The following is a 14,836-nucleotide window of genomic DNA, read 5'->3' as shown; positions in this document are numbered from 1 at the left end:
AGAGCCTCAACTGTAAAACTTCAGAGTGCAGTAGAAGCTCTGACGTTTGGCTGCTGAATAATAGGGATTGGAGCTTAGCACCAGAAGGGGCTGATCTTAAAGCAGAACTCCAGCCAAAGCCTTGAGAGCACAGTAATTTATTGGCTCTTTGACTGCAAGAGGCCCATACCAGGTCACACTTGGCAGCAGGTGTTCCGCATGCAGTCTCATTAATGTCATTTGAGATGCAGGGGCTATACCGCACCACCATAGCTGTCAAATGCAATTCCTCGTCCACTCCTGTTCCAGTGACACCAGGTCAAGCAATGAGAGAAATCCTAGATTGTAAGCTCGAAAGAGCAGGGCCCTCGATCCCCTCATGTTTTGCATTGTATTGGTATTGTTCTATCACATGTTCTGTCCCCCTTTGTAATGTACAGCGCTGAGCGAACTATTGGTGGAGAAATTAATAAAAGTGGTAAATGGCAATTCGCCTATTTGTTGCATGGTGGTGGTGGTGGTGGTGGTGTGCCATATTCGATCCTGCTAAATTTTGGTGCAAATCTGAGGGATCCATTGAGATCATCCTTGATTAACTCTTTTTTTTCCCTTGTGTGCTGCACGTTGCTGGTCATCCATTCAAAACCCCTCAGCTCTCCATCCTACAATCCCAATCTTCCTGTCCTCACTATAGACTTTATATCACTCTGGAAGTGGTACATATTTTGCAACCAAATTAAAATGTAGGCAGTACAGTGTCCAAGTAGTTAGCACTTCCGCCAGGCAGTACTAGGGTCGTTGGTTCGAATCCCAACCACGGTACCACTGGCCTGGTACATGTTTGCATGTTCTCCCTGTGCTTGTGTATGTTTCCTCCAGGCTCCTTCCACACTTCAAAGACATGCTGGTAGGTTAATTGGCTCCTGTCTAAATTGGCCCCAGTATGTGTATGTATGTGAGTTAGGGACCTTAGACTGTACACCCCTTGAGAATTAGGGACTGATGTGAAGCACTGCATAAAGTAACAGCGCTATACAAGTACCTGCAATAAATAAATAAATTAGAACATTGGCACAAGAGTTTCATTACTTTGGCACATGTGATCGAACATTTATAGAAACGATTTTAATGTGATTTGGTGCAGCTGGTGCAACACTACATAGAACGTCTCTTATAACATTGCTAGTTTGGCGCACAGAAAATGCACCAATATCTACACTGCAAAACTGACGTAGTTCCCTTTGTTGATTACACCCCAAGGTATTATGTACAGAAGACTATCAGTGAACACATAGGCCATCTGTTCCACCAGCCACCTGTTCAGCAACCCCATTCAAGATCTTACCATCCCCCTAACCTACCAAACCAGACCTTTCTATTTCAACAATTAGGTCCACCCTAATCCACCAACAATAAATTCACTGAAGAATATTAACCCCGTCCCCAGAGGTCACAAGTCTGACTGTTCTCTCCTACAGCACCAAAACATCGGGATGGCTCTATGCCACATCAAATCTGAACTCTAAGATTGTTCAGTATTGCATACTTGCATTGGCCCAGCTTGGCACAATATATGTACAGTATGTATATCTCATACCCAATGGTCCCCTGGGGAAGCTGACAATCACTATAGTAGTTAGTGCTACTACAGTGATAGCTGCGATCTTCCGGGTCCTGCTTGTGAGCAGCTTCCCCTCAGCACTTCACTTCCCTAAAACTTCACTTGTAGTTCTACTTCTCCCTTCCTAGCACACGTCCTTTTTCACCTCAAATTTTCCTAGTATAAATCCCCCCAATCCCACCTCCTAGTACAACTACCTCCAAATTAGCCTTCCCAGCACAAATCCTTCCTCCCCACTCGAATCCCCCCTCCTAGCACAAATCCCCTGCCAGTACAACCCCTTCCAATCTCCTCTCCTAACACAAATCCCCCCCAATCCCCCTCTCCTGGCACAAATCCCCCACCAGTACAACCCCTTCCAATCTCCTCTCCTAACACAAATCCCCCCCAATCCCCCTCTCCTGGCACAAATGCCCCACCAGTACAACCCCTCCCAATCTCCTCTCCTAGCACAAATCCCCAATCCCATCTCCGAGCACAAATTCTCCCCTAACCCCCTCTCCTAGCACAAATTCCCTCCCAAATCCTCCCTCCTAGAACAACCCCTCCCAATCCCCCCTCCTAACACAAATCCCCCCCCCCAATCCCCCTCTCCTGGCACAAATCCCCTGCCAGTACAACCCCTCCCAATCCCCGCTCCTAACACAAATCCCCCCAATCCCCCTCTCCTAGCACAAATCCCCAATCCCATCTTCGAGCACAAATTCCCCCCTAACCCCCCTCCTAGCACAAATCCCCCCCAGCACAACCCCTCCCAATCTCCTCTCCTAACACAAGACCCCCCAATCCCCCTCTCCTAGCACAAATTCCCAATCCCTTCTCCGAGCACAAATTCCCCCCTAACCCCCTCTTCTAGCACAAATTCCCTCCCAAATCCTCCCTCCTAGCACAACCCCTCCCAATCCCCCTCCTAACACAAATCCCCCCCCCCCACTCCCCTCTCCTAGCACAAATACCCCTCCCCCCACCCCCTCTCCTAGCACAAATTCCCCCCAATCCCCTCTCACAGCACAAATTATGTCCCAAATCCCCCCTCCTAGCACAAATCCCCCCAATCTCCTTCTCCTAACACAAATCCCCAATCCCATCTCCGAGCACAAATTCCCACCCTAACCCCTCCCAATCCCTCCTCCTAACACAAATCTCCCCCCATCCCCCTTTCCTAGCACAACCCCCCCACCACCACTCCCATACCCAAGCACAAATTCCCCCCTAACCCCCTCTCCTAGCACAAATTCCCTCCCAAATCCTCCCTCCTAACACAACCCCTCCTAATCCCCCCTCCTAACACAAATCCCCCCAACTCCCCTCTCCTAGCACAAATTCCCCCTAATCCCCTCTCATAGCGCAAATTCTGTCCCAAATCTCCCCTCCTAGCACAGCTCCCCGCAATCCCCCCTTCTAGGACAAATCCCCCCCCAAAATCCCCCCTCCAAGCACCCTCTCCCCATTCCCCTCTCTTAACATAAATACCCCCCAATCCCCTTTCCTAAGACAAATCCCCTCTCCTAACACAAAACCTTCCCAATCCCCTTTGCTAGCACAAATCACCCCAATCACCCCACCTAAGACAAATTCTCCCAAATCCCTCCTCTAGCTAGAACCCCTCCAAATTACCCTACCCAGCATAAAATCCTCCCACCTTACTCAAACCTCCCTCCTACTCCTAGCACATATCCCCCCATTCCTTCTCGTAGCACAAATACTGTCCCCTCCCCCATCATCATCCCCTCCTTTCATGGTGTACAGTTCCCTGGCCTGTAAGCTCCCCCCCTACCCCGGCAGGAAAGAAACCAGGTAGAGGTGTGGGTAGGGCTGTGCTCTCACTCCTGTCAGTAGAGCGATCCTCCATGCAGCAGATGACACAGGATCGCTCTTGGATCAGGCTGTACATTTTGATTACCCCGCCTCCTATCTCCTCCAATTTGCTCATTACATGGCAGTGTGGAGCCTGGGAATGAATTAAACACAGAACATGCCGATGTAAGAGCAATCCTGTGTCATCTGCTTTATGGAGGATTGCTCCATTGACAGGAGAGGAGAGCACAGCCCGCACCTCCTGGCTATCCTGTCAACTGCTCAAGGCAAATCTCCCCTTGTCCCAGCCGAGAGGATGGGGGAAAGGCACTTAGCGGACTGGCTTGGGGTGGGGGGACTGAAATCTGGGATGGCGTAGCCCACCCCAGCACCCCCCTAGATCCTGCCATGGCGGAGATTAGGGAAATCAGCAACTATAGCTGCACCCTAGGTGGCTGCCTAGTTCGCCTAGTAGTAGCGCTGGCCTTGAATACAGATCATTCATAGCTGGAGTTCAGCTTTAAAATAAATACAAACAAAACCAGAAAACTGACTTGTAGGTTTGCATTTATAGTATAAAAAACATTTTCACTTTGGATAGAGTAGGAAAGTGTTAGAATCTCCGTGAGGTTTTTATTGATAGAATCCAAACGTTCAGGTCATGTGGATTTCAAGGTTTCCCCATTGATGGTTGCCTACGCATTGGAGCAATTGTGTTCACTAGCAGGGGATGAGTGGGGTGCATATGTAATGATGAGAGGCCCTGGATGCAGACAGTTTGCACCCAAAGCTGCTCATCCATCCCTGCATGAATGTAAATACTTGGATGTGCAGTGACACATAAAACCGCAGCCTGTCATTGATTTGTACAGGTGCTTCCCAGCTACATAGACATTTACCTTCTTCATGCTGTACAGCCCTCCGCACACATGTGAATGAGGCAGATCTAGCCCAGTATATATAAATGAATGTAACTGGAACACAGATCTGTGTGCAAGGCTATTAACCATTCAACAGCTCCACATGACAGCACAGAAATAGGCCAAATCCAGCTTATTGGGTGGCATTTAATCTACTTTTCCTACACGTGCAAGCAAGTATACAGAACATCCATCACATCAGATGCTGGCCACACACCATTGAGATTTTTCTTTAAATATGATGTTAGATCATTAAAATATACCAAATCTTTAAAGTGTGAGAGCCCAATCACACAACACATTTATATCCTACGGGGTAGGACGTCATCTTAAAATATTTAAAGTATGACTAAAAGGCAAAACTTTTTTGTTTTTAGTTGAGGATAGAGTGGAGAGGGATTAGCACCACTGTCAGTTTTTATTGCTGTCTGTGTCCCCGTTAGGGAGATTCACCCTAATTTCCCTGTTTATAGCCAGGTTGAAGCATGTTCTAGTTAGGTGCTGCCACGGACCGCAGGGTAGGGGTAGGTAGCCTTTCTTGGCGGGTATCTCTAAATCTGACCCACTGAGCCTGTGATGTAAAAGAGGGAAAGATTCCCTGAGCAGAGCTGAGAGCCCAGAGCCCTGAACCTGAGAAGATCGGGAAGCCGTACCCGGGAGTTGTACAAGAATGCCACCTGCTGCTGCTGCTGCTGTAACGTAGAAGGGCTTCTGTACCTGGGGTTCAGCCCTGAAGACACCAGCTGCTGGGAAATGCCACTTATTGACCTTTTAGCACATGGACTCTAGCTTTTACAGGTATGCCGGGGCAGCCTGAGTAGGATTAGGAATTAGGGATTTAGGAAACAACGGTGTCATGTTGGACTCTGTACTGTACACACTTTATTCAGTAAACTGTTGAAACTTAGCCTTTTGCCTGGTGTGAAGTTACTCAAAGGGGTGTAAAGCAAGTAACCAGCACAATTTTGAAATTAGTCTACAGCTTGGATCACCAGTACATGGGGTAACAAGTCAAGTGCACGATGGAGCCCACGCTATGTGCACAGCTCTTCCATGCATCTACCAGGACTGGTAGTGGCAAATGTTGGACAAGTGGCTGTGGTCAGTGTTTGGCACGTCCCGCCTTATTGCAAGCTACATTGGGAAGATGTACATTCACACGGGGACCTGAGAGTAACTGGAGGACGATTGTCGTGCAAGTGTACACAGTGTATCAGTCATCTCTAAAGTCAGAGGCCTGCCTTAAGGTTGAGTATTCCCCCACAGCAGCCTCAGCCTTGTTCCAAGGCATTGGTGAAATAACACCAAAGCAAAGGTACCCCATGTGTAGGATAGTGAACCTGTCTTAGTTGCCTAGAGAAGCCCAGAAGCAACCACCCCAGGGGTAGTCCTCTCATGTGACCCAGATTTGTCACCCAACAAGTTAATTGGGAAACATGGAGGAAGGTCCACCACCACTCGCCTATACCCTGCTACCCCTACATGTTCAAGTAAAAGAAATTCCAACAATTTGGGTTGTCCCCAGAAAAGTAATAGAGGGGAAATCTTCCAATGGGGACGCTAGTTCTGGTGACCAAAGGATTCCCTTAATTTGCAGGGATTTCCTTTGACTTCTTGTTTTGGCTATGGGACTGGAAGTGAAGGTAAATCTCCCAGAAGAGAATAGGACACTGATGGGACACAGAGGGAAAAAAAAAAAAAAGGACATAACCCTCCCTTACTCTCTCCACAACGGAAAAAAAAAGTTTTTCCTATAGTTCTACTTTAAAGTAAGACTGTCAATAGAGACACATAGAGGCTATTGTTGCTGGCCTTCTTCTGAAAATACTTGACTATTATGTTGACCCTGTGGCTACAAAACTTTATTTCACTGACTTGGAACAAGCGTAAAAATTAAGAAAAAGTCAGCAAAAGTCTCAAATTCATATCTGTGCTTGTTTTTCCTTGGATCGGTGTATCAAGTATTTCAGCAAGAGGGTCATACAGCCAACATTATTATAAGCCATGATAGCCTCTTGACAGATCAAATGTAAGTAAAATCTTGGCCAGTGCCAGTCTAACTCACGTTATCAACAAACATCAGAGCTTAATAAGATTTTAAAGAAAAAGGTTGTGCAAAGCCATCTACTTTCCCCTTTATACTTTACCTTCTTTTTTTCCGATTTTTTTTTTATTATGTGTTTATTGGTTAGATATTGTAATTAGGTTTTCTTTTTTTGTTTGTTTGTTTGAACCGTTTCTAATTCCTATAATGTAATGTCTGTAAGTTTATTATCATTTAAATTCTTGAAAAATTAATTTACAAAATCGGTGCCCACAAACATCAGAGAAAGTGTAGCACGAGACAGATTATTCTGTAACAATCTAATGAATCCTACAACATTCCCAATCATTTTCTGCTGATACAGTACAATGAATGGGACGCTGTGTGTCTATCAGCCAACGTGCAATGTTCTGTTGATAAGCATGAAGGATGAAAAAGGCTTCTTCCCACGGCCTAATCCTTTTCCTAAGAAAATTATCAAAAGCCATATAGCAGGGGTAGGCAACCCTGGAGAGGTGGAAATCTACCTGAACAACATGAAAGAGATCAAAGATCACCAGGGTGCAGCATGTTTTTTTGTAACCTATCAAGGCCTCGTTACAATGTAAGGAATGTCTAAAGCGGAGGTCTCCAAACTGCAGGCCGGAGTGGCCCTTTGCTTGCTTTTATCCCTTTGGGGTACCTTTCCTTGCACTCATACAAGGCATTATTCCTTCCACTGACGGAGCACTATTCCTCACACTGACACCAACAATGGAGTACTGTTCCTCCAACTGACACCAGATATGGAGCACCAATTTTCCCACTGACACCAATGATGGGGCACTATGATATAATTTATTTACTCCCAATGACCACCAAGCCTGGCATTATTTACTCCCACTTTTACCAAGACATTTTCTACTCCCACTGTCCACAGTCTGGCTCTCCTGAAGTTTGAATTGCAGTAAACTGGCCATTTGTTTTGAAAGTTTGGAGAGCCCTGGTCTAAAGAGTTCAGGGGTCAGTAGTTAGTAACAGAGATCAGAGTTCAGTAGTAAATAACACAGAATGAAGGGGTCAGTAGTAATGTAGGGGTGACTGGTAAGTAACACATAGTGCAGGGACATTAGTAAATACTTCAGAATGCAGGGGTCAGTAGGGCAAAAGGTTCCAAGGTCAGTAATAAAACATACAACGTGCAGGGGTCAGGAGTAAGTAACACAAGGGTCAGTAGTACTATAGGGGTCAGAGGTTAGTAGTAACCTGCGGGGATCAGAAGTAACTTAAAGTGCAGGGGTCAGGAGTAAGTAATGCAGAGTTTAGAGGTCAGTAGTAAGCAACAAAGAGTTTGGTGGTCAGGAATAAGTAACACAAAATGCTGGGGTCAGGAATAAGTAATGCAACATTCAAAGGGCAGCAGTAAGTAACAGAGATCAGAGTTCAGTAGTAAATAACGCAGAATGAAGGCAAAAGGTCAGTAGTAACAAAGTGCAGGGGTCAGGAGTAAGTAACACAGGGGTCAGTAGTAATGCAGGGGTCTGGGGTCAGTAGTAACACAGAGCGCAGGGTTAAGTAGTAACTCAAACTGCAGGGGTCAGTAATAAGTAATACAAGTGTGGGGGTCAAGAATAAGCCATGCAAAACTTAGTGGTCAGTAGTAATTAACAAACTGTTCAGAGGTCAGTAACACGGGGGTCAGAGGTCAGTAGTAACACAAAGTGCAGGGGTCAGGAGTAACATGGGGGTCAGGAGTAACACAAAGTGCAAGGTTTAGGAGTACCACAGAGTTCAGCAGTTAGCAACAAGGAGTGCAGGGGTTAGGAGTAAGTACTGCAGCATTCAGAGATCATTAGTAATGCAGAATGCAGGGGTCAGTAGTACGTAATGCAGAGTTCTTTTTCTGCAAGACAGTGTGACTTCCCTCCACCACACACCAAGCAGGTCCCAGCATACAAGTTGCTGCAATTTTGCAAATGACAGAAAGGTTTCCCCCAAAATTTCGAAATACATTTCATGCAGTAATAAAAGTGTGAACATGCACTTCTGAAGCCTAACATCGACCCAGCATAACCTGCTCGGTACAACACTTGCTAATCCACTCATTACAACATGTTCCTCCATGCTTAGACCAGATTCTGCCCTCTTGGAAGCCAGCAAGGGGCGGAGTCTGCCTAAACCTGGGATACTTTGGCATGCTTGGGAAAAAATAGAAGAGACTATTGCCTGCCCTCTGCAAAGTGAGTGGGCAGAGTATTGCCATGGGCACACTTATAAGTTGGTGGTAAGATCCACCAAGACCCCCAATGTATAGGATCTATAAAACCACTGATGTACAAACAACTAGATAACAAAGCAACATTTAAATTTTATTGTAGATCAGGGGTCTCCAAACTGTGGCCCAAGGGCCAGAGTTGGCCCTTTGCTACCCTTTACCTGGCCCTTGGGGCACTATTCCTGCCATGAGACCAACAATGGAGCAGCACTTCTTCCATTGAAACCAATGATGGTGTACTATTCTTCCCACTAATACCAATGATGGGGCACTACTCCTCCTATTGGCCCTCAACCCTGAGTCCATGTTTATTCTCACTGATGCTGGGACAAGGACATTTTCTATTCTCACTGGCCCTAATCCAGCCCTCCTAAAGTCTGGGGGACCGTATACTGGCCCTTTGTTTGAAAAGTTTGGAGACCCCCGTTTTAGATGATAAGTATGTAAGCCTTCTTATCCAAGGGTAGGTAAAAGATGTCACATGATCCATCTATATAGATTAGACATCAGGGAGATAAAGAGGATTGTAGGATCCCAGCAGACAGGGTAGCACTGTGCTCTGCCCTTCCACCTGCGCCTACAGGATTACAAAGGCAGCCCCATTATTATCAGCTGCCGTTTATACAATCAGTAAATGAATGTGTTGGAGAATTGCTCAGCCATAAATCTGCTTCTATAATAGTGCAGGGAGCAATAATGATGGTCAATGTGCAGCATCACACACCAACCCATTCATTTTTTTTTTTTTTATTAAAGTCAGATCACCAAGACTGGATTCATATTTATACACTATAGTAATGTGTGCTAAAATTATTTATTTATTTCAGGTACTTATATAGAGCCGTCAATTTACGCAGCATTTTACATATATATTGTACATTCACATCAGTCCCTAACCCTCAAGGGGCGTACAATCGAAGGTATATATATGTCTTAATGCAGTGGTCTCCAAACTGCGAACCTTTGCTTGTCTTTATCCTGCCCTTGGGGCGTTTTTCTTCCCATTGATACAAGACACTATTCCCCCCCACTGACACCAACAAGGGTGCATAATTCTTGATACTGAAATCAATAATGGGCACTATTCCTCCCACTGACACCAACGATGGGGCACTATTCCTCCCATTGACACCAACGATGGAGCACTATTCCTCCCACTGACACCAACGATGGAGCACTATTCCTCCCACTGACACCAACGATGGAGCACTATTCCTCCCACTGACACCAATGATGGAGCACTATTCCTCCCACTGACACCAACCGTGGGGCACTATACCTTCCTCTGACACCAATGATGAGGCACTATTCCTCCAACTGACACCAGCCATGGGGCGCTATTCCCCCCCGACACCAACAACGAGGCACTATTTCTGCTACTGACACCAACATCGGGGCACTATTTCTCCTACTGACACCAACAACTGGGCGCTATTCCTCTCACTGACACCAACAACTGGGCACTATTCCATTCACTGACAGCAACAATGAGGCACTATGCCTTCTACTTACTCCAACCATGGTGCACTATTCCCTCCCCCTGACACCAACAATGAGGCACTATTTCCCCTACTGAAACCAATAACGGGCTCTATTCCTCCCAGTGACACCAATAACGGGGAACTATTTCTCCCACTAACACCAACAATGGGGTGCTATTCCTCCCCCTAATAGCAAAGATGCATTGTTTACTCCCAATGACACCAGGGCAAGTTCTACTACCGATAGCTACAATCCCACCCCCCTAAAGTCTAAACAATAGTAAACTTACACTTTGTTTAGAAAGTCTGGAGACCCCCAATGCAATGCATGGCAATGTGGTGTATTTATACGTTGCTATCTGGTTTGAATAAAAATCCAGCACACTTAAACAGTAAAATACAAGGAACTTTCATTATTGTACACTACATGCATAGATGTGAATTCCCCGAGTGATGTGGAGTGCCATGTTGCCAAAAGCAGTGCAGGTGCAGTATATTGTGCAATAACGATAGCCGAGTCTTCAGCATCTAAGACATCCGGGAGTGTAGAGTACATGTGTCCCTGTCTGCAGTGATTAATCCTGCCAGCCCCTTCATCATTACAGGACTCAGTGTTGCTGTAGGGACTAATGGGAGGAACTACTGTGCGCAATTTGGGAACGCAGACATTCAGCGTTTCTGTAAGTATCAAATATTAATTTTGGTAAAGGTAATACCATTAGAAGATAGAAAAGTTTGGACCTATTGCCCATCAGAGGGGTAAGTCTTCAGAGCCTCATATTACAGGAACCAAGCTTTATGTTTGGAAAGGAGTCACTTTAATGAAACGCAACTCAATGCACGAAAATATAACAGGTGTGAATAGGTCATGAAGAATAATTCTGATCAGCAACTATGGGTAAGAATATGCTAACACGATCTGTTTTAACATATGGCTTCCATGTCCAGACCTAGGAGGGTGCTGGGTTGGGCTATGCCCCCCGAGATTTTAGTTGTGCTCCCCCCCCCCCAAAGCTAACTGTGGGGAAGAGGAGCTCTGCTGCTTGTGCCTAGGCCATGTGTAGTGCAGGGATGGAAGAAGGAGCTCTGAGTGTCCTGCCAGCAGTGACCCCTGTCCTCTGCCCTACCAAAAGCGACCCCTGTTCTCTGCCATGCCAGTTGTGACCCCTGTCCTCTGCCCTGCCAGTTGTGACCCCTGTCCTCCGCCCTGCTGACCCCCCACACTGCCCTGCTGACCCCCTCCAATATTCTCTGCCCCCTGACATTTTTTATTGCACTCCCACCTCAGACAGGCTAGATTCGGCCCTGATGGCTACTTTGTGCTGTGTAGCATTGGTGACGAGGGATTTCTAGCATTGCACAGTTTACTTTTTTTTAGCTTTATTGGAAGTTCACACTCTATTTAGTTCTCTGTACAGCAGCGTGATAACCTGAGGTGCCGTCTAGTGTGCTGCGAAAAAAAAGCAGCATGTCTGCATTTTTAATATATATTACACGAATCGGGAAGTCCATTCATTCCAAAAGCAAATTTTAAAAGCAAGCAAAATTGTGAAGCATGAATGACATTCATCAAGTTATAAAATATGCTGAGAGTTCTCAGCCTTGACTTAAAGTGATTCTAAAGGTTTATTTTTTTATAAGAAAAAATAACAAACATGTTATACTTACCTGCTCTGTGCAGTGGTTTTGCACAGAGCAATCTGGATCCTCCTCTTCTTGGGTCCCCCGCAGGCTCTCCTGGCACCTCCCTCCTATCGGGTGCCCCCATAGCAAGCTGCTTGCTATGGGGGCACCCGTTGCTCCATGTGTCCATTCACACACAGAGCCGTGGCTCGGCTCAACCTCCTCTATCTTCTCACTGTCTGTGATTGACAGCAGTGGAAGCCAATGAGAAGAGTTAGTCCGAGACTCCAGCACATTGCTGGATTGAGAGGGGGCTTAGGTGAGTATTAGGGGGGCTGGGGAACTATACATAGAAGGTTTTTTTTACCTTCATGCATAAAATGCATGAAAATAAAAAAACCTTAAGCCTTTAGAACCGCCTAAAGGATAAGTTCACCTTTAGGAACATATTAAATGTTCTACCCATTTTTAGGGTGGAACATGTAACATATTCCCAACGCTGCAGCTGCTGCCCGATCCCCCCCCCCTGTGACAGCAGTACAGGGAGAGGTTCCCCATTCAAGCTGTCAATTTTTAAAAACAGCGCATCTGTGTGGGGCTCCGCCCACACAGCCGAAACATTCATTTACAGAGTTCTGTGAATTAATGAACTACAAGTCCTTAATTCTTCCTGTCAGTATGTCTGCTTGCCAGTACATACCGTACGGGCAAGCAGATATAAAGACAGGTCTGCAGAAGACCTGCATGGCACCAGCGATCTGGTGATTGCTGAGAAACACTTGAATACTAGTCAGTGCACTTGAAAACTAGACCTGCAACAAAAAATAATAAATGCACATTTTTTTTTTACCTGCAAAAAATGTGCATTTATTTTTTTTCCATCAAAAGATCAACTTATACTTTAACCACCTCCCGCCCGCCATATAAGGCAATGACGGGCGCAAGGTGGTTCTCTCGTTTAGGGAGGACGTCATATGACATCCTCCCACTCTAATCGAGCATGCGCGGCTCCGGGAGTGCACAGTGCGGCGATCGGTGGTGCGCTGTGTCCCTCGGACACAGCGGATCACCGATCAACGAAAAGAGCTGAAGATGTCGTCACGGTCATGTGATCAGCTGTGTCCAATCACATCTGATCACATGTAAACAGGGAAATTCCGGTTATCGGCATTTCTCTCCTCATGAGCTGTCACGCTGACAGCTCGAGAGGAGAGATGGTGATCTGCATTCCTCAGAGGGGACATGGGCACTGATGATCAGTGTGCCCCGATGATCAGTGTAGCCCCAGCAGTGCCACCTGTCAGTGTCCATCAGTGCCAGCTGTCAGTGCCCATCAGTGCCACCTGCCTGTGCCCATCAGTACCACATCAATGCCACATGTCAGTGCCTACCAGTGCACATCTATGCCACATATCAGTGCCCATCTGAGCTGCCATTGTGTCACCTATCAGTGCCAGTCAGTGCCACCTATCAATGCCAGTCAGTGCCACCTAGCAGTGCTGCCTATCAGTGCCACCTATCAATGCCAGTCAGTGCCACCTAGCAGTGCTGCCTATCAGTGCAGCCTAACAGTGCCGCCTATCAGTGCTGCCTTTCAGTGCCCATCAGTGATGCCTATCAGTGCCAAATACCATTGTCTCATCATCAGTGCCACCTATCAGTGCCCATCACTGCAGCCTATCAGTGGCCATCACTACAGCCTCATTAGCGCACATCAGTGAAAGAGAAAAATCACTTATTTACAAAATTTTAAAACAAAAACTAAAAAATAACTTTTTTTTTTTTTCAAAATTTTCAGTTGTTTTTGGTTTGTTTAGCAAAAAATAAAAACCCAGAGGTGATTAAATATCACCAAAAGTAAGCTCTGTCTCAAAAAAATGATAAAAATGTCATATGGGTACAGTGTTGCATGACCGCGCAATTGTCATTCAATGTGCAACAGAGCTGAAAGCTGAAAATTGGGCTGGGCAGGAAGGGGGTATAAGTGCCCTATAGGCTAGTGGTTAAAAAAAGTTGGGAAAAACCGCGCTACCGTTTATGACAACCGACACCAATTTTTGTAACATTGAAAAAGAAAAGTTGTAATAATATGTAATATGAACAAAGGGAAGCGTATCGGGTGCGGACACCCTTTGTGGTGGTTTGCAAACTTTGTTTATATTCAGTCACCTCCGTTCTTTCTATGGAAGGTGCAGCAGAGGAATGCATAGCATTTGTCACATACATGTCTACAAAGAGCCATGTTATAATGTTTACATGTCACCTTTACCTTCACACGATTTGCTGGTATAGAAGCCACACCTCCAGCGATGTCCTCAGACAAACAAGAGTTGTAAATTAGTGAGTGGTGATGGCGGAGCTTTTCACCCTTTGTACTCCAGATCCCAGAGTCCCATGGCTAGCTGGTCTGGCTCTCTGATCCCTCCGGCAGGCTGAAATCCAGGGTTCTGGAGACTGGGATCATGGGTGGCGGGCTCTTCTTGGCATGGATGTGTATTCAGGATTCCTCGGTGTCTCTCATTGCAGACGATGGCTGTGGAAAGTAAAGCTCAGGGTTAGGATGGGGCTCAATGTGTTGTCAGATCAGTGGCAGTCGGTGTGCCGGTCCTGCAGTCCCTCTATGAGGTGTGTGTGATATGTGAGCCTGCTCTTTGTGTATGACCAGGCCTCTGCAGTCCCTGCACCTCCACCCTGTCCCTGCTCAGGAGCTGGCCGTGTCTCACCTTCTCAGGGCTGCAGGCCGTCTCTCTCTCCCCGGGAGCAGCTGCAGCTCTTCTCTATTCTCTCTCAGGCAAATCAGACAGCCGGTGACGTCACCCCCCTCCAGAGAAACAACACTCCAGCCGCATCCACCTCCACTTCCGGGTTAGGTCACATGACACACAGGCTGCCTGCTGTCATGTGACCCCATTCACCTCAGGCTGATCATAAACAAAGCAACTCACAGGACAGCTTGCTTTTGTTTTGTGAGGTATGACTATGGCCCCGTACACACGATGAGAATATCAGACAAATGATCTTCCTTTTTTTTTTTTTTTTTGCATGCTAGTCCCATATTGAAAGTGAACAGGTTACTGAAGTTACAAAAAATACGGAATAAAAATTCAAAAGTGTATT

The 14,836-nt window shown here is 46.2% G+C and overlaps 1 protein-coding gene across 1 annotated transcript in view; it reads right to left on the bottom strand.

Moving 5' to 3' along the window:
• The window catches only part of ABCA3 (ATP binding cassette subfamily A member 3), a 95,607-nt gene extending 81,020 nt beyond the window's left edge, over positions 1-14,587 (bottom strand). Inside the window, exons 1-2 of the mRNA XM_089683106.1 lie at positions 14,443-14,587; positions 13,989-14,252 (exon numbers count right to left, since the gene is read on the bottom strand). The gene's annotated coding sequence lies outside the window, so the exon portion shown is untranslated. The remainder of the gene's footprint in view (positions 1-13,988; positions 14,253-14,442) is intronic.
• Between the last annotated feature and the right edge of the window lie 249 nt (positions 14,588-14,836).

Source organism: Staurois parvus, unplaced genomic scaffold, assembly GCF_062004578.1.
Source record: "Staurois parvus isolate SC_StPar_1 unplaced genomic scaffold, SC_StPar_1.0 ptg000018l, whole genome shotgun sequence".
Taxonomy (NCBI): domain Eukaryota; kingdom Metazoa; phylum Chordata; class Amphibia; order Anura; family Ranidae; genus Staurois; species Staurois parvus.
This window is presented reverse-complemented; position numbering and strand designations above follow the sequence as displayed.